General features: G+C 37.3%; 1 protein-coding gene and 1 pseudogene across 1 annotated transcript in view; one reads left to right on the top strand and one right to left on the bottom strand.

Annotated features, from left to right (window-relative positions):
* HPSE2 (heparanase 2 (inactive)) overlaps positions 1-27,908 on the top strand; it is an 841,015-nt gene that overhangs the window by 185,300 nt on the left and 627,807 nt on the right. The window lies entirely within an intron of this gene.
* Positions 452-26,882, bottom strand: LOC128582543 (alcohol dehydrogenase 1C-like; annotated as a pseudogene).

Here is a 27,908-nt window from a genome sequence, read left to right as displayed (position 1 = left end):
TTTTTCTGTTGTTTTAGTTTCCAACTAGTATATGTCTAGGCATAGGCATTATCACATTATTTACTCTTAAATTAAAATACATTTAATGACAAAGATATGAAATCTAAATAACCAGAATAGGTTTTTTTTTTTTTTTTTTTGCAAGAAGGCACAAGAAGTTTATTTCTTCAATGAGAAAGGCGATATAAAGTAGAATGATTAAGAAGGAAGATTTACTAGTCTCAAATCCCCAGGTGATATTCAATATCTTATCTACCTCTCGCTTGCATTTTAAACATTTGCTTAAAAAATAATCTCATATCAATTTCTGTTCCTTGTGGAAAGTGCTCATGTGTAATTGGCTTATAACATCTCTGCAGAACAGAATCAATGACATTGCCCAGTTGGTGCTGTAGATGATGTGGGGTGGAGGAGGCTGAAGACTGCTGGCAAGGAAGGCATCTATATGGTCTCAAAATGTCAGGACAGTATGGATGCTTTTTCCAGAGCAAAGCAGGTCAAATACTGCATTTATTTTTTCAAAAGGTAGAACATTAGTTATTAATATATCCAATGAAAATTTCTTAGCTATAAAATCAGCCACAAGCTTGGGGACAGAATTTTTATTCTTATAGCCACCAAAGACACCTCCTTTCCAGATGTGTCCCATCAATAGCAGCATAGGGTTCATTGAGAAGTTTTGAGAATAAGGAGGGACTTCTACAATGGCACTTGTGTCACACATCTCATGCTAACATAACAGAGCAGCCATCATAGTGTCAAACCGACCAATGACCTCAAATGAAAAATCCACACTTCCATCAGTTATTTCCATTAACACCTCCTGGATGGGCTTCTTGTAGTCTTGTGGGTTGATGCATTCAGTGGCACCCACTTCCTTGGCCTTTGAAAATTTATCTTTATTGATGTCCACGGCAATGATCCTGGATGCTCTGGAAGCTTTACAGCCTATGATAATGGGCCAATTCCTCCCAGGTCGAACACAGCACAGGTGGAGCCCTGGGTGACCTGTGTTTTCAGAAAAAGCAAAAATAGATTAATGATTTTTAGAATATGCCTTAGCTTTATAAAGTGCCATGCCTTGTCCGTTATCAAGAGCTACTCAGATTTGATGTTCAATCTGCTGCAAAGAGGTCCTAAACAGAATAGTTTTAATGAAGCTCATAAAATTATATCTGAATAAAGAAGCATACCATATTACTAGAGAGGAACACTAAATATCATTTCTTCTCAAATGGTGAGTATTTTATCGTTCATCCTATCAGGTAAAACATAATATTCAGTGGCCCCACCATTAATTATACAATTCTAAGCTAAACGATTCCCCAAGCAGTTTTGAGGGGATGGAATTTGGCAAGTGGTTTTTTTTTTGTTTTTTTTTTTTTTTTTTTTTATTGTTGGGGATTCATTGAGGGTACAATAAGCCAGTTACACTGATTGGCAAGTGGTTTTAAACATTCTTTTATAAGAATAAATATTTCAGAGTAGCCAAGAAAGTTTTCAAAAATAATGTTATAATGCTAATATTTTTAAAACACTGGAATAATTGAAAATAATCAATGGCATAGTCTAGAAAAAGAAATAAGTGTATATGGGAATTTAATGTATAAAAAAGTTTGTGACACTTCAAATTAATGAGGAAGGATAGATTCAATAAGTTGTGTAATTTTAAGAATGTAAATTTAGATTTTGTTTTCTATTTCATATCACATACAAAAATAAATTCCAGATGGATTAAAAATCTAAATAGCACTTCTTTTCTAATATAGAAATACTATAAATTGTGGAAGAATATTTTTTAAATTGGGGATGTATATACAAGTCATAAAACTTAGAAATTGTAAATAAAATGAGTGGCTCATATGACTACATAAAACTACACTTCTATCTTACAAAATAATTTATAAAGTTAAAAGATGAATAACAGATTAGAAGAAAATTAATACAAAAATTGAAGACCAAATGGACATGTGTAAAAATGGACACTGTTGGTGGGAATAAAAAATGTGATAAAAATCAAAAGTCACATTCTTAATAATCCTAAATCTTAGAATTCTATTTTATGGAAAGAATATTGTAAGTATGTTAATGTTTATTTTCTTTGTAGCATAGGGGATAGAATACAAGCAATAACTTAATGTGCATCAATAGAGGAATAATTAGATAAATTTGATACAGTCATTTAGTTGAAATACACTGAACTATTAAAAGGAATGCAGTAGAACTATATGTGCCGATATGAGAAGATGCCTGTGATATATTCTTTTAAATGAAAGGTGTAATTTGAAGAACTACTTGTACAGCATGACCCCATTTTTATAAAAATAGAACTATACTGGATCAGTGCCTGCAGCACAGTGGTTACAGTGCCACCCACATGCACCAAGGCTGGTGGGTTTGAGCCCGGCCAGGGCCAGCTAAATAACAAGGACAATTGCAACAAAAAAAATAGCTGTACATTGTGGTGGGCGCCTGTCATCCCAGCTACTTGGGAGGCTGAGGAAGAGAATCACTTAAGCTCAAGAATTTGAGATTGCTGTGAGCTGTGACACCATGGCCCTCTACTAAGGGCAACATTGTAAGAATCTGTCTCAAAAAAAAAAAAAAAAAAAGGGAACTATACATGTGAAGGTCTATGTGTACACATATTAATCTATAATCTATCTATGTAATCACAGAAAAAAATTATGTAAGAATACATATATAGTCAACAGCACTTAGATATAGTTTTAATGCGTGGAGGTAGACATTTACACTCGAAAATAATTTTCTTTTTTTTTTTATTTTTATTTTGACTTTTTTTTTATTAAATCATAGCTGTGTACATTAATGCAATCATGGGGCACCATACACTGGTTTTATAGACCCTTTGACACATTTTCATCACACTGATTAACATAGCCTTCCTGGCATTTTCTTAGTTATTGTGTTAAGATATTTATACTCTACATTTACTAAGTTTCACATGTACCCTTGTAGGATGCACCGCAGGTGTAATCCTACCAATCACCCTCCCTCTGCCCACCCTCCCACTCCCTCTTCCCCTATTCTTAGGTTATAACTGGGTTATAGCTTTCATATGAAAGCCATAAATTAGTTTCATAGAAGGGTTGAGTACATTGGATACTTTTTCTTCCATTCTTGAGATACTTTACTAAGAAGAATATGTTCTGGCTCCATCCATGTAAACATGAAAGAGGTAAAGTCTCCACCTTTCTTTAAGGCTGCATAATATTCCATGGTGTACATATACCACTATTTATTAATCCATTCATGGATCAATGGGCACTTGGGCTTTTTCCATGACTTAGCAATTATGAATTGGGCTGTAATAAGCATTCTGGTACAAATATCTTTGTTATAATGTGATTTTTGGTCTTTTGGGTAGAGGAATTATAGGATTGAATGGCAGATCTATTTTTAGATCTCTAAGTGTTCTCCAAACATCTTTCCAAAAGGAATGTATTAATTTGCATTCCCACCAGCAGTGTAGAAGTGTTCCCTTTTCTCCACATCCATACCAACATCTCTGGTCTTGGGATTTTGTGATATGAGCTAATCTTACTGGAATTAGATGATATCTCAAAGTAGTTTTGATTTGGATTTCTCTGATGATTAAGGATGATGACCATTTTTTCATATGTTTGTAGGCCGTGCGCCTGTCTTCTTCAGAGAAGTTTCTCTTCAAGTCCCTTGCCCAGCCTGCGATGGGATCACTTGTTCTTTTCTTGTTTATACGTTTGAGTTCTCTGTGGATTCCGGTTATTAAACCTTTGTTGGAGACATAACCTGCAGATATCTTCTCCCATTCTGAGGGCTGTCTGCTTGCTTTACTTACGTGTTCTTGGCTGTGCAGAAGCTTTTTAGTTTGATCAGGTCCCAGTAGTGTATTTTTGAAGCTGCTTCAATTGCCGGGGGTGGGGGTGGGAGGGTCCTCCTCATAAAATACTTACCCAGACCGATTTCTTCAAGGGTTTTCCCTGCACTCTCTTCTAGTATTTTTATAGTTTTATGTCTTCAATTTAAATCTTTAATCCAGTGAGAGTCTATCTTAGTTAATGGTGAATGGTGTGCATCCAGTTTCAGTCTTCTACGGGTTGCCAGCCAATTCACTCAGCACCATTTGTTAAATAGGGAATCTTTTCCCCACTGCATGTTTTTAATTGTGTTGTCAAAGATTAAATAACGGTAAGTAGCTGGATTCATCTCTTGGTTCTCTATTCTGTTCCATACATCTACTTCTCTGTTTTTGTGCCAGTACCATGCTGTTTTGATCATTATTGATTTATAGTATAGTCTAGGTACGGTAGCATTATTCCTCCTGCTTTGTTTTTATTTCTGAGTAATGTCTCGGCTATTCGAGGTTTTTTCTGATTCCATATAAAACGAAGTATTATTTTTTCAAGATCTTTAAAGTATGACAGTGGAGCTTTAATAGGGATTGCATTAAAATTGTATATTGCTTTGGGTAGTATGGACATTTTAACAATGTTGATTCTTCCCAGCCATGAGCATGGTATGTTTTTCCATTTGTTAACATTTTCAGCTATTTCTTTTCTTAGAGTTTCATAGTTCTCTTTATAAAGATCTTTCAAGTCTATTGTTAGATAAACTCCCAAATATTTCATCTTCTTTGGCACTACTGTGAATGGAATAGAGTCATTAACTATATTTTACCATGACTATTGTTGATATATATAAAGGCTACTGATTTATGATGGTGATTTTGTAACCTGAGACGCTGCTGTATTCCTTGATCACTTCTAAGAGTTTTGTAGTAGAATCCCTGGTGTTTTGCAGATATACAATCATATCATCTGTGAAAAGCAAAAGTTTGATCTCTTCTGATCCTATATGGATACCCTTGATCGCTTTTTCTTCCCTAATTGCGATGGCTAAAACTTCCATCACAATGTTACAGAGCACTGGAGATAATGGGCAGCCTTGTCTGGTTCCTGATCTGAGTGGAAATGATTTTAATTAAACTCCATTCAATACGATATTGGCTGTGGGTTTGCTGTAGATGGCCTCTATCAGTTTAAGAAATGTCTGTTCTATACTCGTTTTTTTTTTTTTTTATTGTTGGGGATTCATTGAGGGTACAATAAGCCAGGTTACACTGATTGCAATTGTTGGGTAAAGTCCCTCTTGCAATCATGTCTTGCCCCCCTAAAGTGTGACACACACCCAGGCCCCACCCCCATCCCTCCATCCCTCTTTCTGTTTCCCCCGCCATAACCATAATTGTCATTAATTGTCCTCATATCAAAATTGAGTACATAGGATTCATGCTTCTCCATTCTTGTGATGCTTTACTAAGAATAATGTCTTCCACGTCCATCCAGGTTAATACGAAGGATGTAAAGTCTCCATTTTTTTTAATGGCTGAATAGTATTCCGTGGTATACATATACCAGAGCTTGTTAATCCATTCCTGGGTTGGTGGGCATTTAGGCTGTTTCCACATTTTGGGGATTGTAAATTGAGCTGCAATAAACAGTCTAGTACAAGTGTCCTTATGATAAAAGGATTTTTTTCCTTCTGGGTAGATGCCCAGTAATGGGATTGCAGGATCAAATGGGAGGTCTAGCTTGAGTGCTTTGAGGTTTCTCCATACTTCCTTCCAGAAAGGTTGTACTAGTTTTCAGTCCCACCAGCAGTGTAAAAGTGTTCCCTTCTCTCCACATCCACGCCAGCATCTGCAGTTTTGAGATTTTGTGATGTGGGCCATTCTCACTGGGGTTAGATGATATCTCAGGGTTGTTTTGATTTGCATTTCTCTAATATATAGAGATGATGAACATTTTTTCATGTGTTTGTTAGCCATTTGTCTGTCATCTTTAGAGAAAGTTCTATTCATGTCTCTTGCCCATTGATATATGGGATTGTTGGCTTTTTTCATGTGGATTAATTTGAGTTCTCTATAGATCCTAGTTATCAAGCTTTTGTCTGATTGAAAATAAGCAAATATCCTTTCCCATTGTGTAGGCTGTCTCTTTGCTTTGGTTATTGTCTCCTTAGCTGTACAGAAGCTTTTGAGTTTAATGAAGTCCCATTTGTTTATTTTTGTTGTTGTTGCAATTGCCATGGCAGTCTTCTTCATGAAGTCTTTCCCCAGGCCAATATCTTCCAGTGTTTTTCCTATGCTTTCTTGGAGGATTTTTATTGTTTCATGCCTTAAATTTAAGTCCTTTATCCATCTTGAATCAATTTTTGTGAGTGGGGAAAGGTGTGGGTCCAGTTTCAGTCTTTTACATGTAGACATCCAGTTCTCCCAACACCATTTATTGAATAGAGAGTCTTTCCCCCAAGGTATGTTCTTGTTTGGTTTATCAAAGATTAGGTGGTTGTAAAATGTTAGTTTCATTTCTTGGTTTTCAATTCGATTCCAAGTGTCTATGTCTCTGTTTTTGTGCCAGTACCATGCTGTCTTGAGCACTATGGCTTTGTAGTGCAGACTAAAATCTGGTATGCTGATGCCCCCAGCTTTATTTTTGTTACAGAGAACTGCCTTAGCTATACGGGTTTTTTTCCGGTTCCATACAAAACGCAGAATCATTTTTTCCAAATCTTGAAAGTACGATGTTGGTATTTTGATAGGAATGGCATTGTGAATAGGTAGATTGCTTTGGGAAGTATAGACATTTTAACAATGTTGATTCTTCCCGTCCATGAGCATGGTATGTTCTTCCATTTGTTAATATCCTCTGCTATTTCCTTTCTGAGGATTTCATAGTTTTCTTTATAGAGGTCCTTCACCTCCTTCGTTAGGTATATTCCTAGGTATTTCATTTTCTTTGAAACTATGGTGAAGGGAGTTGTGTCCTTAATTAGCTTCTCATCTTGACTGTTATTGGTGTATACAAAGGCTACTGACTTGGGGACATTGATTTTATATCCTGAAACATTACTGTATTTTTTGATGACTTCTAGGAGTCTTGTGGTTGAGTCTTTGGGGTTCTCTAAGTATAAGATCATGTCGTCAGCAGAGAAGGAGAGTTTGACCTCCTCTGCTCCCATTTGGATTCCCTTCATTTCCTTGTCTTGCCTAATTGTATTGGCTAGAACTTCCAGCACTATGTTGAATAGTAAAGGTGACAGAGGACAACCTTGTCTGGTTCCAGTTCTAAGAGGAAAAGCTTTCAGTTTTACTCCATTCAGTAAAATATTGGCTGTAGGTTTGTCATAGATAGCTTCAATCAGTTTTAGAAATGTGCCACCTATGCCTATACTCTTCAGTGTTCTAATTAGAAAAGGATGCTGGATTTTATCAAATGCTTTTTCTGCATCTATTGAGAGGATCATGTGATCTTTATTTTTGCCTCTGTTAATATGGTGGATAATGTTTATAGACTTGCCTATGTTAAACCAGCCTTGCATCCCTGGGATGAAGTCTACTTGATCATGATGAATGACTTTTTTGATGATAAGCTGTAATGTATTGGCTAGGATTTTGTTGAGAATTTTTGCATCTATGTTCATGAGTGAGATTGGTCTTAAATTCTCCTTTTTGTTTGGGTCTTTTCCTGGTTTTGGTATCAGGGTGATGTTTGCTTCATAGAATGTGTTGGGGAAGATTCCTTCTTCCTCAATTTTTTGGAATAATTTCTGCAGTACAGGAATAAGCTCTTCCTTGAAGGTTTGATAGAATTCTGGAGTGAAGCCATCTGGACCAGGGCATTTTTTGGTTGGAAGATTTTTTATTGTTTCTTTGATCTCAGTGCTTGAGATTGGTCTGTTCAGGAGCTCTATTTCTTCCTGGCTGAGTCTAGGGAGAGGGTGTGATTCCAAATATTGATCCATTTCTTTCACATTGTCAAATTTCTGGGCATAGAGTTTCTGGTAGTATTCAGAGATGATCTCTTGTATCTCTGTGGGATCAGTTGTTATTTCCCCTTTATCATTTCTGATTGAGGTTACTAGAGATTTTACTTTTCTATTCCTCGTTAGTCTGGCCAATGGTTTATCTATTTTATTTATTTTTTCAAAAAACCAACTCCTTGTTTCATTAATTTTCTGAATGATTCTTTTGTTTTCAATTTCATTGATCTCTGATTTGATTTTGGATATTTCTTTTCTTCTACTGAGTTTAGGCTTAGATTGTTCTTCTTTTTCCAATTCCATAAGATCTCTTGTGAGATTGTTGATGTGCTCTCTTTCTGTTTTTCGAATGTAGGCATCTAAAGCGATGAATTTTCCTCTCAAAACTGCTTTTGCAGTATCCCACAGGTTTTGGTAGCTTATGTCTTCATTGTTGTTATGCTCAAGGAAGTTAATGATTTCCTGTTTTATTTCTTCCTGCACCCATCTGTTATTCAACAGAAGATTGTTTAATTTCTATGCCTTTGGGTTGGATCGAGCATTTTTGGTAGAGTTGAGTTCCACCTTTAGTGCCTTATGGTCTGAGAAGATACAAAGTAAAATTTCAATTCTTTTGATTCTGTTGATATTTGTTTTGTGTCCCAGGATATGATCAATTTTGGAGAATGTTCCATGGGGTGATGAGAAGAATGTATATTCTTTATCTTTGGGATGGAGTCTTCTATATGCGTCTATCAAGCACAGTTGTTCTAGGGTCTCATTTAAATCTCTTCTATCCTTGTTTAATTTCTGTTTAGAGGATCTGTCCAGCTCTGTAAGAGGAGTATTAAGGTCCCCTGTTATTATGGTCTTATCAGATATCATATTGCTCAGACTGAGTAAGGTCTGTTTCAAGAATCTGGGAGCATTTAAATTGGGTGCATAAATATTTAGAATTGGAATGTCTTCTTGTTGTATTTTTCCCTTGACCAATATAAAGTGACCATCTTTGTCTTTTTTGACTTTAGTTGCTTTAAATCCACATGTATCTGAAAATAAGTTTGCAACTCCTCTTTTCTTCTGAATTCCATTTGCCTGAAAAATTGTCTTCCAACCCTTGACTCGGAGCTTTAATTTGTCTTTTGAAGCCAAGTGTGTTTCTTGCAGACAGCAAATGGATGGCTTGTGTTTTTTAATCCAGTCTACCAATCTATGTCTCTTCAGTGGGGAATTCAAGCCATTAACATGTATTGAGATAATTGATAAGTATGGTAGTATTCTATTCGTCTTATTTTGTGAGAGTCCATTGCTTAGTTTTGTCTTTTGCATCAGTGTGGAGGTTAGGTTCTGTCCTTTAATTTCTGAGTTCTTACTTTGCTGCTGATCCATTGTGGTGGTCAGTGTGCAGAACAGTTTGAAGTATTTCCTGTAGAAGCTGGTCTTGTTGTGGCGAATTTCCTCAATGTTTGTATATCCGTAAATGATTTGATTTCTCTGTCAATTTTTAAGCTTAGCTTAGCAGGGTACAGAATTCTGGGCTGGAAATTGTTCTGTTTAAGATTAAAGGTAGATGACCATTGTCTTCTTGCTTGGAAAGTTTCATTAGAGAAGTCTGCGGTCACTCTGATGGATTTGCCTCTGTAGGTCAACTGGCGCTTACTCCTGGCAGCTTACAGAATCTTTTCTTTTGTCTTGACTTTCGACAGGTTCATCACAATGTGTCTTGGGGAAGCTCGGTTAGAGTTGAGGTGACCTGGGGTCCGATAGCCCTCTGAAAGCAGTGTGTGAGAATCTTTGGTGATATTTGGGAAATTTTCTTTTATAATATTCTCTAGTATGGCTTCCATTCCTCTGGGGCATTCTTCTTCCCCTTCTGGAATTCCTATAACTCGTATGTTGGAACGCTTCATAAAGTCCCATAATTCTGACAGTGAACGTTCTGCTTTCTCTCTCTTCTTTTCTGCCTCTTTTACTATCTGAGTTATCTCAAAAACTTTGTCTTCTACCTCTGAAATTCTTTCTTCTGCATGGTCTAACCTGTTGCTGATACTTTCCATTGCATCTTTAAGTTTCCTAATTGACTGTTTCAGTTCCTTCAGCTCTGCTATATCCTTTTTATGTCTTCATATCATTCATCTCTTATTTGATTTTGTTTTTGAATTTTTTTTGGTTATTTTTCATTTTATTAGCAGTTTCCTTCATTGTTTCCATCATTTCTTTCATTGTTTTCAACATGTGTATTCTAAATTCCCTTTCTGTCATTCCTAACATTTCTTTATAGGTGGAATCCTCTGCAGTAGCTACCTCATGGTCCCTTGGCGGGGTTGTTCTGGACTGGTTCTTCATGTTGCCTGGAGTTTTCTGCTGATTCTTCCTCATGAGTGATTTCTTTTATCTGTTTCCTTGCCCTAATTTTCCTTTCACTTCCTCTTGCTCTTTAAATTCTCGTGCCTGTGGAAGTTGCGGGCCGGTTTAGACGGATTGAACACACGTGACCACTTGCCGGTTTTCCACTGTTTTAGTCTTCCTCTTGGGGTCTAGAAGTCTCTCGCTGACTCCCTGTATCCTCTCAGGGGTGATGATAGGCAGATTCCACCAGCCAGAGATGCCTGGAGTCCTGTCTCCCCAGACTCATGTTGCCCAGATTCAAGGAAGCTGTTACTCGGCTGCCATCTTCCATCTTGTTTCTTATTTTCAAAAATCTTTATGCTTTCTCACTGGTCAGTTTGAATCAAGCTGAAGAAGCTGGCTCCTGCTATTACAGAACTCACAGGTTTTACTGGAAGGAAGCGTCAGCCTCCAGGTCCCAGGAAATTATCTATACTCGTTTTCTTAAGTGTTCTGATCATGAATGGATGCTGGATATTATCAAAAGCTTTTTCTGCATCAGTTGAGAAAATCATATGGTCTTTGTTTTTTAATTTGTTTATGTACTAAATTATACTTATAGATTGATGTATATTGAACCACCCTTGAGGCCCTGGGATAAAACTGACTTGGTCATGATGTATAATTTGTTTGATGTGTTGGTGGATTCCTTTTGTTAGGATCTTGTTGAATATTTTTGCATGTATATTCATTAGTGATATTGGTCTATAATTTTCTTTTCTTGTTGGGTCTTTTCCTCATTTGGGGATAAGGGTGATGTTTGCTACGTAGGACGTGTTGTTGTATAGTCTTACTTCTTTTTCTATATTTTGGAACACGTTGAGTAATATAGGTCCTGGTTCCTCTTTAAAGGTGTGGTATAATTCTGACGTGAAGCCGTCTGGTCTTGGGCTTTTCTTTTTAGGGAGATATTGTATGGTTGATGCTATTTCAGAACTTGATATTGACCTGTTCAACATTTCGACTTGATTCTGGCTAAGTCTTGGAAGGTGACATGCTTCCAAGTATTGGTCAATTTCTTTCAGATTTTCATATTTCTGAGAATAAAATTTTTTGTAATATTCATTAAAGATTTTTTGAATTTCTGAGGAGTCTGTTATTTCGTCCTTGTTTCTGATTGAGGAAATTAGAGATTTTACTCTTTTTTTCCTGGTTAGGTTAGCCTAAGGTTTATCTATTTTATTGACCTTTTCAAAAAACCAACTTTTTGATTTATTGATCTGTTGTATAATTCTTTTGTTTTCAACTTCATTTAATTCTGCCGTAATTTTGGTTATTTCTTTTCTTCTACTAGGTTTGGGGTTGGAATGTTCTTCCTTTTCCAGTTGCTTGAGATGTCCCATTAAGTTGTTAACTTCCTCTCTTTCCGTTCTCTTGAAGAAGGCTTGCAGTGCTATAAATTTCTCTCTTAGGACTGCCTTTGTGGTATCTCAGAGGCTCTGATAATTTATTTCTTCATTGTCATTTCGTTCTAAAAATTTGGCAGTTTGCTTTTTGATCTCATCTCTGACCCAGCTATCATTCAGCATAAGGTTATTTAATTTCCATGGTTTTGTATGAGTATGCAGATTCCTGTTCTTACTGTGTTCAACTTTTATTCACTGGTGGTCCGAGAAGATGCAAGGAATAATTTTTATTCCTTTAAATTTACTGAGGTTAGACTTGTGACCTAAGATGTGATTGATTTTGGAGTATGTTCCGTGGGCTGATGAAAAGTATGTGTATTCAGTTTTTTAGGGATGAAATGTTCTGTAGATGTCTGCTAAATCCAAATGTTGGATGGTTAGATTTAAATCTAAGATTTCTTTGCTCAGCTTCTTGGTGGAGGATCGCTCCGACACTGCCAAAGGAGTGTTGAAACCTCCGACTATTATGGAGGTGGAGGAAATCAAGTTGCTCATGTCTGTTAAAGTTTCTCTTATAAATTGAGGTGCATTCTGGTTGGGTGCATAGATATCAATAATTGAAATCTCATCATATTCAGTGTTACCCTTAACAAATATGAAGTGACCATTCTTATCCTTCCCTTCCTTTGTTATTTTAAAGCCTATTGTGTCTGCAAATAGTATTGCAACACCTGCTTTTTTTCTGATTACCATTTGCCTGAAATGTGGATGACTGTCCTTTCACCCTGAGTCTATGTTTCTCTTTTAAGGTAAGATGTGATTCTTGTATGCAGCAAGTATCTGGCCTGAGCTTTTGTATCCAGTCAGCCAACCTGTGACTCTTTAGAGGACAGTTTGAGCCATTTACATTAATGGAGAATATTGGTATGTCTGGTAAAAGTTGGGTATCAAGTTTTTTGAAAGTCCAGTGGATATTTTTAATCCTTTCGCTTCTGTGGAAGTTGGAGTTTGATGAAAAGTTTCTGAGTGAGTTTACTTTTGTGGTAGAAGATTGGGCTGGTCATTATGAAGGATAGTTCTGAGAATATCCTGAAGAGCTGGTTTGGTTATGGCAAATTTCTTCAACATACGAATGTCATTAAAGTATTTAATTTCTCCATTATAAATGAAACTCAGTTTAGCTGGATACAGGATCCAGGGTTGAAAGTTATTTTGATTTTGGAGATTATAAGTTGATGACCCCTTCTTCTGGCTTGAAAAGTTTCAACAGGGAGATCTGCAGTCATTCTTCCCTTTGTAGGTAATGGATTTCTTATATCTGGCTGCTTTCAGAATTTCCTCCTTCATATTAACTTTAGTGAAGTTAATTGTGATATGCCTGGGGGATGTCTTATTTGGGTTGAGTTGTGCTGGCATTCTTAAACTGTGTGCTATCTGAATTTCAGAATCTCTTGGCATGTCTGGAAAATTCTCTTTCATAATTTCATGGAGAAAGGACTCTGTGCCTTGCAAAGCCACTTCTTCACTTTTGGGGATTCCAATGAGGCGGATATTATCCTTCTTTGAATTATCCCAGAGCTCTCTGAGAGAATGATCCATTTTGCTCTCCATTACTCTTCCTGTTTGAGAGTTTGGGAGCATTCAAATGCTTTTTCTTCAATGTCAGAAATGCTTCTTTTGCTTGCTCCATTCTGTTACTTAGGGATTCTACTGTATTTTTTAGATCTTTGAGGGCTGCAAATTCTTGCTTCAGTGTGTCAAAGTCTTTGGTGGTTTAGTCTTTAAATTCGTTAAATTCTTGAGACAACTTTTGAATTTATCCTCTAATTTCTAATTCCAACTTTTGAATTGCTCCTCGAATTTCTAATTCCAAATTTTCCTCCATTCTATTAATCTTGTTTGCAGTCCCCATTCTCAGTTCAATTTCTGACCTCTCGGCCAGCTGTTTATGAATGGGATCTTCAGTTACATCTTCCATATCTTTCCTTGGGGAGGGTTGATCTATTCTGGTTATTCATGTTACCAGAGTTTTTCTGCTGATTCCGCCCCATGATTATTTTAAACCATTTGATTTTTCCCCTGGAGGTCTGTTGAGGACCCATACAGTGCTACAGCACCTGAGAAACTGGGGACCTGTTTGGTGTGGTGGGACTAAGTAGCTTTGTCTTATTTTCTGCTGGTTTCTGTCCGACACCAGTGAAACAGTTACTCTGTGTTGAAGTCTCATGGGGCCTGCGTTTTCATCCCAGATCTGTTCCGCAGTTGTTGCCACCTGAGAAGATGCCCGGTCTCCTCTGGTTGCCCAGAGAGACAGGGTTGTGGCTTTGGTATATCCAGGGGTGAGCCCTATTGTTGCCAAAAATCGCTGCTGCTCTGCGCCTCAGGGCACTGCCGCTCTGCCATGGTTCTCTCTCAGCCGACCGTCTTCTCCTCACTCCTGTGCTGCAGAATCAGTACTTACGAGCTGCAGTCCAGTTCCTGTCCATACCCCTCGAGAAATTACCCAAGAATCTGGACTCCTTGGGAACAGGCCTCCAGACCTCAGAATGAGAGTGGAGGGGAGTCCTGGGAGCTCAGAATTGCAGGTAGAGGATATATACAGTTTTATACAGTTTTATGCCTGACAGGAAAGCGCCATGGCACCCTAGTAGGGGAGGTAGGTCTAGTTTTTAGAGGGTCTCTCCCATGTAGTATAGTGGGAGGAGCTTTGAACTCTGCTGATTTGTTTGTGGGGTACTCTGAGCCATTCTCATGGGGGAGGGGACTCCTGTCCACTTGGTGATGGATTTTGTACCTTTGGTTTGTATCCTTGGGGTTGCAGCTTACGTCAGTGGTGTTGGTGTGTGTTCCTCAACCTTCTCTCTTGGTACAGCTCTAATCCACCAGGTTACTTGCTATATTTGTGTCCTTTAACTCTCCTTCTGGATGGGAGCCTCCGTGGAAGACTAGCTTCAGTCACCCATCTTGTCTTTGCTCCCCTTGAAACTAATTTTCAAAGATTAATTAAGGATAAGTAAATATACAGCCCTGACTCTAATTATTTTAGTTTGGCCAGGTCAGAAGTAAGATAGGTGTACCACAGAGTTGACTTTTTTCCTTTCCCTTCACTCTTAGCATTAACCCTTCTTTCTAGTGCTTAATTCCAAGATGCACAGTTGTTTCCATTGAACTTGCTCCCTTTCTCTGTGCTACCATCCCTAATGTGCACCTTGTATAACCCATTGCAATATAATGATCTTACTGGAAGTTTCTCTCTACCAGGAAAGATGAAACACAGTATTACACACAGTTCACAGTACCTGCTGCTTCAAAGGGGAAATGGCAAATATGTGTATATTTAATATTGTATACTCATATAGGACTTTACATAACGGTAAGACATATACTATCTTCGTTGATTATTCCAGGAGTTCTGTGTTTTGGGAAAGGCGAGTATTCTCATTTTATTTATTTATTTATTTTAATTAAATCATAGCTGTGTACATTAATGCAATCATGGGGTACAATGTGCTGGTTTTATATACAATTTGAAATATTTTCATCAAACTGGTTAACATAGCCTTCACAGCATTTTCTTAGCTATTGTGTTAAGACATTTATATTCTACATTTAGTAAATTTCACATGTAACCTAGTAAGATGCACCATAGGTGTGGTCCCTCCAATTACCCTGCTTCCACCCATCCTCCCCTCCTCCTCCCTCTCTTCTTTCCCCATATTCTTGGGCTATAATTGGGTTATAGCTTTCATATGAAAGCTATAAATTGGTTTTATAGTAGAGCTGAGTATATTGGATACTTTTTCTTCCATTCTTGAGATTCTTTGCTAAGAAGACTATGTTCCAGCTCGATCCATGTAAACATGAAAAAGGTAAAGTCTCCATCTTTCTTTAAAGCTGCATCATATTCCATGGTATACATTTACCGCAATTTATTAATCCATTCGTGGGTCGATGGGCACTTGGGCTTCTTCCATGAGTTAGCAATTATGAATTGGGCTTCAATAAACATTCTGGCACAGATATCTTTGTTATAATGTGATTTTTGGTCTTCTGGATACATACATAGTAGAGGAATTGTAGGATTGAATGGTAGGTCTATTTTCAGATCTCTAAGTGTTCTCCAAACATCTTTCCAAAAGGAACATATTAGCGTGCATTCCCACCAGCAATGTAGAAGTGTTCCCTTTTCTCTACATCCCTGCCAACATCTCTGGTTTTGGGATTTTGTGATGTGGGTTAATCTTACTGGAGTTAAACGATATCTTAAAGTAGTTTCAATTTGCATTTCTCTGATGATTAAGAGTGATGAGCATTTTTTCATATGTGTATAGGCTGTGTGCCTGTCTTCTTCAGAGAAGTTTCTCTTCATGTCCCTTGCCCACCCTGAGGTGGGACCACTTATTCTTTTGTTGCTAATATGTTTGAGTTCTCTGTGTATTCTGGTTATTAAACCTGTGTCGGAGACGTAACCTGCAAATATCGTCTCCCATTCTGAGGGCTGTCTGCTTGCTTTACTTACTGTGTTCTTGGCTGTGCAGAAGTGCAGAAGCTTTTTAGTTTCATCAGGTCCCAGCAGTGTATTTTTGGTGTTGCTTCAATTGCCCGGGAGGTCCTCCTCATAAAATATTCACTCAGGCTGATTTCTTCAAGTGTTTTCCCTGCACTCTCTTCTTGTATTTTTATAGTTTCATGTCTTAAGTTTAAATCTTTCATCCAGTGAGAGTCTATCTTAGTTAATGGTGAAAGGTTGTGTCCCATTTCAGTCTTCTACAGGTTGCCAGCCAATTCACCCAGCACTATTTGTTAAATAGGGAATCTTTTCCCCACTGAATGTTTTTAATTGGCTTGTCAAATATCAAATAATGGTATGTAGCTGGGTCCATCTCTTGGTTCTCTATTCTGTTCCATACATCTACCTCAGTACCTCAAATAGCCAACACATTACTCTGAAATAAAAATAAAGCAAGAGGAATCACACCACCAGACCTCAGACTATACTATAAGTTGATAGTGATCAAAACAGCATGGTACTGGCACAAAAACAGAGAAGTAGTCCCATTTTAAAAGAGTCTTGGCATGCTTGTTGTCTGACTCAAGACAGGTGAGATAAATTGTATCAAGAGAGTGAAAGATATATCTACATATTTACTCAGAGTAGGAACATGTCCAAAAAGAAGTGAAATAAGTTTAAGAAGTAGGCAGAGCAGGGCATGTGAATTAGAAGCCTGTGACTTTAGATATTTAATTTTACCTCTTTAGACTTGCTTCATATTATTATAAAATATTTTTCAGGGTGGCAAACTCAAATGCCTTTATGATTATGTAGGAATTTAAATGAGTAGAACACAGAGTATAAAGTTATAAAGGAGTGAAAACTGGTGAACTAGAGCTTATGTATAAAGACTTTGGAATTTTAAAACAGTGTTGTTGATGCCAGTTAAAGCAAGTCTGTTGGCCAGATCCAGCCGAGGGGCTCCCAGTTGCAATTTCTAGATTAGTTGATTTGCTTCAACTCTAATCTTCTCTTACCCTTTTTATAATTTAACCAAGTGATTGAATAAATGAGGGAAGCAATTGATGGAGATTGTTAAATTTATATAATAATATTTAAAACTTTTTTATCTGGAAACATTTTGATGATTAATAATATACAGGAAGTTGCAAAGTTAGGACAGAAAAGGTCCCCTGTACTCTTTTCATTCACTTTCCTCCATTAGTTACATCTTGCATAACTGGAGTGCAATATCAAAACCAGCAAATCAACATGGTATGATCTGTATAAGTGTTATACATTTCCTCACATGCATAGAGTTGTGTAGCCACCACCGCAGTTAAGGACAAAATTATTCCATCATCACAGTAATCTCATTTTGCCTCTTTATAGTCACACCTACTTCTGTCTCTATAATCTTGTCATGAAAAAAATGTTATATAAATGGATCATATAGCAATTGATGTTTAGAGATTTGCTTATGTTGCTTAGTGTAATGCCCCTGAGATTCATCCAAGGTATGGTATTTATCAGTATTTTATTTCCCATACCACTGTTTAACTGCTCACCTATTGTTGGACATTTTGGTCTTTTCCAGTTTTTGGTTATTGCAAATAACATACGAACAATTGTGTAGAAATGGTGGGGAAGTATGTGGGGATTCTGAGGTGCTTAGGAATTTTTAGGGTTTCCTGGAATTCCTTTTGAAGAGAATCAAGTTGTAATGATTGAATAAAGTGTGATTTTCTGCTTTCATGGAAACTTTCTTGTTTGATCATTTCTTTTGATAGTTTCTTATTTGATGATTTGATACTTTTTTTTCTCATCTTTTTCCTTAAGTGGTGGGTGAACAGAAGGGGACCTCATGATCTCAAGAAGTAATGGCAGAGGTTGAAGACATTTTCTAAACATTGTCCTCTGTGTAAATGTGTGTCTGTTGAATTTAGATACAACAGCTGTTTCTCACTTTCTTACTGATATACTCCAAACATCCAGGAGTATCTGTGAAAAACACCTTTAAAATGTCATATTTATGATGTGACAACTAGAGATTAAGATTATTGTGCTTTACTTGAGCGAGATATATGTGGTGTGACTGATGTAGAAATTCAAACCCAAACTAAAACCCTCGGTTGATTTGTGCATATTTTGTGAATATTGTGATTGTTCTCCTGCTTAAGGTAGTGGAAATCCCAGGAACAAAAATTACTAATAGCTTGCCAGATTTGAATTTCGTAATTTTGTATATAAGCCTAAAATGTCCTGAGCCAGTTCCTTTTTCATTGCCAATATGCCACATTTATCCTTGAAATAAACCTACTGATTTAAGTACAAACTGTTTATCATTGTATCTGAGGACTTTATGAACCTTTTCTGCTTTGTTTCCTTATATTACTCTGTAATAATCTCAATAGCATCAAAACTGGTTGTTTTCTGGTCCATAACACGTAGTTGTATCTTTTCCTTTCCTTCATTCTACTTGGAGTTCCTCACTTTTCTTACAATTCTTTTCTATCCAACCTCAAGAAATAATGACACTGGCTCATTTTAGCCTGCTGAAAATTCAAGTATTTTTTAAATCCCAGTTGAAATTCTATCCCATTCCATGAAAAATCCTCATATTCTCTCTGACTAGGAAGGAATTTGTTTGTCTCAAAGATAGGACTGTTCCATATATCATGGAAACTTAAGCATTTATAAATTCCTAGGGATAGGGAATTTCTAATTTTTTTTTTCATTTTTAAAGACCTGCTATAAATTTTGGGTTCTTGGAAGATATTGCATAAGGTTATATGAGGTTAATATTGGAATAAAAAAACTAGGACTATTGACATGCCACACGCAGAAAATTCTTCACATATGAAAATCAACTTTTTGTGACATGTTTTGTCACAAAGAAGGTTTGTATTGTGTCATTTATTTTGTATTAATGTATTTTTATCCTTCACATATTGGCTTCATGTATTTGATATTGAATGTTCAAAGAACTAGACTATTTAAAAGAAAATAGTACATTAGTCTTCTTCATTACCTTAAAACCAAGAATGAGAAAATTCAACTCTGTTTGTTCTGAATTTGTTCTATAACTGAAAAACATCCTAGAAATTATTATTCTCTCTTAAGCTTTGGAAAATTAAGGGAAAAATAAAGTTCAGGATTCTTGTCCTACTATGGGTAATTTCCTTCTTATTGAAAACATTCTTATTTTACCCTTCAACTGCTTACATTAACCAAAGACTAGGTCTCAGATGAAATCAGATAACTCTTCTACATGTAACTTTCATTCTTCCATTTTCACTTTTTCACATGGAATGAGGGGTAAGTCTTACTTATTTTCATTCAACAAATACTTATTGAACACAAATATTTATTGAGCACCTAGGAATAGTGTCTACATATCAGTGACTAAGACACAATCTCTGTCTTCATAAAGCTATTGTTGTAATGGGGACCATTTCCAGATCATTAATCTATCATTTTCTCATTTAAGGTCCATATCCTCTCATATTCCTATTCTTTCCAAATCTTTGCTTACCACAGCTACTTTATTTGATTTATTCTACCTTCTTTCATGGCTTCACCTTATGTTTGCTGTTATATTGCATGTTAGAACACACGTTATCTGGATGCCTAACATTCTGGTCTCAGTTCAATGTCATTCTTATTTTTCATATATAGATTATGGTTTTCATGGTCGGAACCTAGATCTTGCTATCAACAGATACTGAGGACTTCTTCATCTGACCAAGATAGTGTAATGGAGACTGGATTTACCTTCCCATCTGAAACACTTATAATACTGGACAAAATATGTAAAAATAAAGTTTGAAGACAGTATATTAGGCAGTAGAGGACAGTGATCTTTGAAAGAGGGGAAACAAACAAGATAAACTTACAGTTGTACCACCTTACTGGTTAAAGAGAGTATTTGGACTTATGTGCAGGTATCAGGAACCAAGGCTGAGCTCAGCAGCTTCCTGAAATGAGGAGAGGAACTAGGAGAGCTTAGAAATGAAGATGGCTAGAGAGTTCACAGCTACACACAGAGAAGGCTTCAGAGATCTTCACAGGGTCACTATTGTCTCTACAGCTGATTCCTGGTAGGCACTGTATGCAGTGAAACTGTCTGAGGCCAGGGATGTCCACCCAAAAGAAGCAGAGGGAATAATCTGTGGGTCTTGCATGGGTTTACAGTGTCTATATTCTTACCAGCTAGAGTAGAAAACTTTATAATTAATGGGTCATCAAATAAATTATTGAAAAGGGTATTCCAATGTAGTGTGACAAAATCACTATTAGGCCAAATGTTGCTCTGGTCCTTCTTAATTAAAGAGCAAGCATCAAAAAAGGCAGACTAAGGAGGAGGAGCGTGTGAAAGTGACGGAGTTGTTATGCACTTCAGGGCTCATTCCTGAGCTAGGCAAACATGGCTTTGATCCTAAACACTATATGGAAAATTTGGAAAGTTCAACAGAGAGATAGACCCCTGATCCAGTGCCACTGGGGGGCACAAACACACAACATATTTAAATGACACTATAAAAACGTTGAAACATTGAAAACAGACTTGTGATGGATGCCATAACCCAAGGAAAGCTGATTTGAATTTATAGCCTGAACTCATCTGGATAGAACACCTAGAACAAAAATATCAGTATTCTGCATAGGATCAGACAAGATCTAGAGTTTTCATACTATTCAAATTGTCCAATTTATTATCCAAAATTTTATGGCATACAAAGAGCAAAGAAAATCTCCACTTGTACTGGAGTTCAGTCCACAATCAACAGATGCAAAAAAAAACAAAAACTGACATAGATGTTGGAATTACCTGACAAAGACTCAAATGGGAGTACTATAATAATGTCCCAACAATTAAAAGTGGATACTCTTAAAACAAATGAAAGTGTAGACTATTTACTTCAGTAAAGAAATTGTAAATATAAAGCATAAACAAATGGAAATTTTAAAACTGAAAGTTACAATAACTTAAATAAAAGAATAATGCCAGTGGCTTAGTAGGAAAGTGGAGATAACAGATGAAAGTGTTAGCAATGTGTAGATAGATCAAGATAAACTATCTGAACAACAGACAGTTGGAGGAGGAGGAGGAGGAGGAAGGAGGAGAAAACAAATTGACAAGCAATTTAACAGATCTTCAGGAACTGGGGATCATTATCAAAAGGTCCTAATACTTGTGTCATTGGTGTCTAAAGAGAGATAGGAAGAAAAGTACTGTACAGGCAAATATGTAAAGAAATAATGTGTGAAACTTATCAAATTTGCTCGAAGACATAAACCTGTGGATTCAAGAGGCTCATAGAACCCCAAATAGTATAAACGCAAAATCTGCATCAATCTGCTGAAAATGAAAAGCAATGCAAAAATCTTGAGAGCAACTAGAGAAAATGATTTAGAGAACTACAATTCATTAACTGCAGATTTCTTATCAGGAATGGTGGTGGCCAGAAAGAAGTGGAACAACATTTTTAAAGTGCTGAAAGAAAAGAACTGTATATGGAAAATTTCATATCAGGTGAAAATATCCTTCATCATAAAGGTGGAATAAATATATTTTTATACTGATGAAAATTTATTCCCAGGAGATTTTTTCTAAAAGAATTACTAGTGGAGATCCTTTAGACAGAAGAGAAATGGCACTAGAAGGAAACTTGAAAGATTGGAAATGAGGGAAACGCATAGCTATGATAAATTTTATGTGATGTGTTTTTTTTACCACAATAAAAAGCAAAAGGAAGGAAAAAGTTACACTTTTGATTACTGTATAAACAATAATCAGAAGAAAGCTGGACAGAAGCAAAAAAATGTCGTGCTAGAGACAGCCTGCCAGCATGTCATTCCCAAGGAAAGAAGTGAAAAGTGCAGCCAGCTGCCTAAATATAGATCATTCTTCTCTAAAGTAGCATTGTGAAATCACAGAGAAGCAACTCAGGACACTCAGTATGGGAAGAAAGGTGATGAGTGATAACAAGATTAGAGAATGCAAGGGAAACAATAGGAGAATAGAGTGTTGGAGCGCTGTGCTTGCCCTGCTAGTGTAGCGTGGACTGAACTGAAAGAAAGCTTCCACCACCCCCACCAACCTCTCACTTGGTCAGAGCAGGTACCTGCCTGGAGTCTGTTCTGAGACATTGCATGAGCCCCACAACAGGCAGTGGGGATCAAGCAACAGCTAAAGATATCCTGAACACTCAGGTGCATCATGCCAGGTCTACACTGTGCAAGGGAGGGAGTAGAGTAACTTGTGGCTTTCTTGCAGTTCTGTATGCCAGGAACTTGAAGTCAGGTGCTTCATCCTAGAATGCAGTGGCATCTGGGCACAGCAATTAACTGGAGTGCAACAGGCTTTGATCAAAGAGGCTTGGGGGACCACTTCAGCAGGTCCTGGATGGGGCGTGGGGAGAGCTACAACCTCTGCATGCCTGACATGGCATGCCTGACTTGGCATCCATGGGACCCCTGTGCCTGAGGAGTAGCTTGATGCTTGCTCAACCCCAAAACTGCCCTCCAGGCCTCTAGACCTCCATCCCTTCTGCCTGCTTGATCCTCCAGATTGGATTGGCCCACCATCTGCATGACCCCTTCTGGCTCAGAGGCCCTGCTCAGAGGATTTGCTTCCAGCCCTACCTTAGTTCCAGCCTGGAGGCTCCCAGGACAGAGTACAGTAGGCTCCAAACTGAGAGGCTTTGGGTGGCTGCCTTGGCAGGCTCTGAGTGGATCTTGGAGAGCTCTACAGTCCCTGGTCTGCTGCAGCCAACCTCAGCCCATTTGACTTGACATTTGCAGGACCCAAGTGTCTGTGGAGCAGCCTGCTGCTTGCTCACCCCAACTATGCCCTCTAGACCCCAACTGCCTCCTGCCTGCTTGGTGCTTATCCTGCCCTCCAGTTTGTATCAATCCACCATCTGCACAGCTCTGCTTCCAACTAAGAGGCCCTGCTCAGAGATTCTGCTTTTGGCTCCTTCCGATTTCCAGCTCTGAGGTCCTCATGCTAGAGCCTCAGACTCCCACTTTGTGCCTTCAGAACTCTTGTCAGGACAAAGACACCATCCCCAAGTCTCCAGCACTGTGCCTGGACACCAAGACCTCACCCCAGAGCCTTCACCACCAAAGTAAGGCTGGAAGAACTGTTCTAAAGTCCAGTGCCCTACCAGGGGCCCATCACCCCAGTCTCAAGCCACCGGCACACTGACCTGCTTTGAATAAACACCCACAATACTGGAATCCACAACAGCCTTATCTGGATGTTGTAGTTAACTTGTGGGGACACCTTGGGTAGAGCAATCTCCACAATACCAGCCTCAGTGAAGGGAGTGTCCATCAGTTCATGACTTGAACTCCTACAACTATCTGGGGAGTCCTGCAAAGATATTAGCCCTGAATTGAGAAAAGATGTCTCAGATGTGAAGAAACCAGTAAACAAACACAGGCAATATGAAAAATCAGAACAGATCAATACTTTCCAGTGATCACAATGGAGCTGTAGCATTGAACTCCAACTAAAGAAAATGGTTGAGGGTGGTGCCTGGGGCTCAGTGGGTAAGGTGCCAGCCCCATATACTGAGGGTAGCAGGTTCAAACCCAGCCCTGGCCAAACTGCAACAAAAAAATAGCTAGGTGTTGTGGTGGGCGCCTGTAGTCCCAGCTACTCAGGAGGCTGAGGCAAGAGAATCGCCTAAGCCCAGGAGTAGGAGGTTGCTGTGAGCTTGTGACACCACGGCACTCTACCAAGGGTGATAAAGTGAGACTCTGTCTCAAAAGAAAAAGAAAGGACATAAGAAAATGATTGAAATTACAGAAATGGAGTTCATCCATTTGTATGGATGGCAAATAAGGTAAATGGAATTGAAAAAGTTGAAAACTAACAAAAAGAAAATTTTATGAAGTTAATTGAAAAGTCACTAAAGAGCCTGACAAAATTAGGAAGATATAATAGAACTTAAAGAAATGAAGAGTCATTCAGGGATTTTCAAAATGCAGCAGAAAATTTCAGCAACAAATTAAGCCAAGGATAAAAAAGGATCTCAGAGCTTGAAGACAAGGGTTTTGAGCTTTCCCAATCATTTAAAGAAGGAAAAAAGACTGACAGGGGCAGAGCTTAGATATGGGACTATGTGAATTGAATAAACAGATGACTTATAGGTATCCCTGAAGTAGAAGAAGAAAGTGCTAAAAACATGGAAAATCTATTTGAGGAAATTATTATGGAAAACTTACCCAGTATTTCCAGAGATCCAGACATCCAAATACAAAATGGTTATCAAACTCTGGGAAGATTCATAGTAAACAGGATCTCTCCTAGACACGTTGTATTTGACCTACCCAAACACAAAGTGAAAGAAGAAATTCTATAAGCAGCTAGATATAAGCAACAACTGACCTACACATGAAATCCATCAGGATAACAGCACATTTCTCAGCAAAAGCTTTATAAGCCAGAGGGAGTAGACCCCCATCTTCAATTATTTTAAACAGAACAACCACCAGCCTAGACTTTTATATCCTGCAAAACTCAGTTTCAGTTTGATGGAGAAATTAAGTTTTTCCAGCAAATACTGAGGGAATTTGCCAAGCCCAGACCTGCCCTACAGGAAGTACTCAGACCTGAATTATGCATAGACCAGCACAATAGATGCCTGCAGTGTAAAATCATCTAAAAGCTAAAGGTCAGAACCCAGTCAGCACTATGGCTCAAGAGGTTAAATGTAACGATAAAGTGATACTCAACAGAAATCCACTCCATTTATCAAATCTTTCAATAAATGTGAATGGCTTGATCTCCCCACTCAAGAGACATAGGTTTGCTGAATGGATAAAAATATACAAGCCAAGTATCTGCTGTCTCTAGGACTAACTCACAAGGATTCAAGATGAAGAGGAGGAAAACACTATTCCATGCAAATGGAAATCAAAAGAAAGCTTATGTAGCAGTTCTCTTATCAGATAATATAGACTTCAAATCAACAAAAGTAAAGAAAGACAAAGATGGTTGTGATATAGTAGTAAAGGGAACAATTGAATAAGAATAAACAATAATTTGAAATATTTGTACACCTAACACAGGTGTACCCAGATTCACAAAGCAACTCCTACTTGATCTAAACTAAATGATAAACAGCAACACCATAATAGCTGAAGACTTCTACACCCCTCTAACAGAATGGGACAGATCTGCCAAATAGAAAATAAACAATGAAATAATTGACTTAAGTAGATCTGTAGAACAAATGGGCCTAACACACGTTTATAAAACATTCTACCCCCCAAATCACTGAATATATGCTCTTCTCCTCAGCTCATGGAACATTCTCTAACTTTGATCAGATCCTAGGCTATATAAAACATGTCTCAACAAATTTAGAAACATAGAAATTATACCATGTACCTTCTCAGACCATAATGGACTAAATTAGAAATTAACTCCAATGGAAACACTTATTTCTATGCAAAGTCATGGAAACTAAACAACCTACTGCTGAACAATAATTGAGTCAAGGAGAAAATTAAGATAGGAATCAAGATTCTTTGACCTAAATGATAAAGGGGACGTAAGTTATCAAAACATGTCAGATATAGCTAAAATGATCCTGAGAGGAAAACTTATAGCCTTAAATGCCTGCCTCCAAAGTTCGGAAATCAGGAAAACTTATAACCTTAAATGCCTACCTGCAAAAGACAGAAAGTTCACAAATCATCAAATTCATTCTAATGAATCATCTCAAGGAACTGGAAAAGGAAGAGCAAACTAATCCTAACCTCTAAAAAGAAATAACTAAAAACAGAGCATAACGAAGTGAAACTAATAACAAAAGAATCATACAGAAAATTAATGACATGAGAATTTTTTTTTACTGACAAACAAAATTGACAAGGTTTCACTAAATTAACCAGAAGCAGAAAAAAAAGGAATCTAATAAACTCATTTAGAAATGAAAAAGGAAAATCACAACTGATACCATAGAAATACAAAATATCATCTCTGAGTACTATGAACATCTCTGTGCACATAAACTTGAAAATGTGAAGGACATGGATAAATTCTTAGAAATATATGGATTCTTGGCTCGGCTCCCATAGCAGGGTAATTACAGCGCCAGCCCCATATACCAAAGGTGGCCGGTTTGAACCCAGACCAGGCAGGCTAAACAATTGCAACAAAAAAATAGCCAGGCATGGTGTTGGGTGACTATAGTCCCAGCTACTTGGGAGGCTGAGGCAAGAGAATCACTTAAGCCCAAGAGTTTGAGGTTGCTGTGAGCTGTGATGCCACAGCATTCTACTGAGGACGACATAGTGAGACTATGTCTGAAAAAACAAAAAAAAGAGAGAGAGAGAGAAATATATGGACTCTCTAGGCTTTATCAGGAAGAAAAAGAATTCCAGAACAGACCAATTCAAGCACCAAAATTGAAGTAGCAATAAAAATTATTTCAGCAACAATAAAATGTCCTGGACTAGACAATTTCACAGCCAAATTTTAATAGACCTACAAAGAATAACTGGCCCCCATACCGCAGAAATTATTTCATAGCTTTGAGAAGGAAGGAACACACCTTAATACGTTTTAAAAAGCCAATATGACCATGATACCAAAGCTAGGAAAGGATGTAACGAAAAAAAGAAAACTGCAGACCAATATCCCTTATGAATGTGGATGAAAAATTCTTTATAAAATGCTATCAAATTGAATTTAGCTCCACATTAAAAAAAACAGAAAACAAAAAACAACCTACCATGACCATGTGGACTTCATCCCAGAGATTCAATGATGGTTCAATAGACACAAATCCATAAAAGTAATTCACCACATAAATAGAATTAAAAACAAAGACCATACTATCCTCTTAATTGAAGAAAAAAGTTGATAAAATTTACCACCCTTTTATGATAAGAACACTTAATAAAAATAGGAATAGATGGGACTTACCTCAAAAGTATAAAAGCCATATATGACAAGTTTATAGGTGACATTCTACTGAATGGGGAAAAATTGAATGCATTCCTGATGAGAACTGGACTAGACAAGGATTCCCACTAGCACCATTTCTATTCAGCATAGTGCTTAAAGTCCTAGCCAGAGCAATCAGACAAGAGAAAGAAATCTAGGGGTATCCAAATAAATCAAGAAGAGGTAAAACTATCCCTTTTTCCTGACAATATGATTTTATATCTAGAGAACCCCAAAGATTCTGCTAAAAGAATTCTGCAATTGATAAATAAATTGATAAATGAGAAATAAATTTAGCAAAGTCTCTGGTTATAAAGTCAGTGTACACAAATCAGTAGCATTTGTATATGGCAACATCAGTCAAGGTGAGACTCAAATCAGAGACTTAATACCTTTCACAATAATAACAAAGAAAAAAAAATAGTTAGGAATATATTTAACTAAGGAGATAAAAGACCTGTACAGGGAGAACTATGAAACATGGAGGAAGAAGATGTAAACAAATGAAAAACATCATGCTAAGAATCACATTGTTAAAATGTCTATACTATACAAATTCATCTACAGATTCAGTGCAATCTCCTAAATTACTAAAATACCAATGTTATTTTTGTGTATATTTAGGAAAAATAGTTCTATACTTTGTATGGAACTAGAAAAGTCCATAAATAGACAAAGCAACCTTAAGCAATAGAAGCAAATCGGGAGGGATTACTAGACTTTGGGGGGCTTCAAACTATGGCCTGTGGGCCACATGTGGCAGTGTGATCATATTTGTTCCCGTTTTGTTTTTTTACTTCAAAATAAGATATGTGCAGTGTGCATAGGAATTTGTTCATAGTTTTTTTTTTAAACTATAGTTTGGCCCTCCAACAGTCTGAGGGACAGTGAACTGGCCCCCTGCTTAAAAAGT

The sequence above is a fragment of the Nycticebus coucang genome, chromosome 3 (genome assembly GCF_027406575.1).
Source record: "Nycticebus coucang isolate mNycCou1 chromosome 3, mNycCou1.pri, whole genome shotgun sequence".
NCBI lineage: Eukaryota > Metazoa > Chordata > Mammalia > Primates > Lorisidae > Nycticebus > Nycticebus coucang.
The sequence above is the reverse complement of the archived record's forward strand: the minus strand, read 5'-3'. Positions and strand labels throughout refer to the sequence as shown.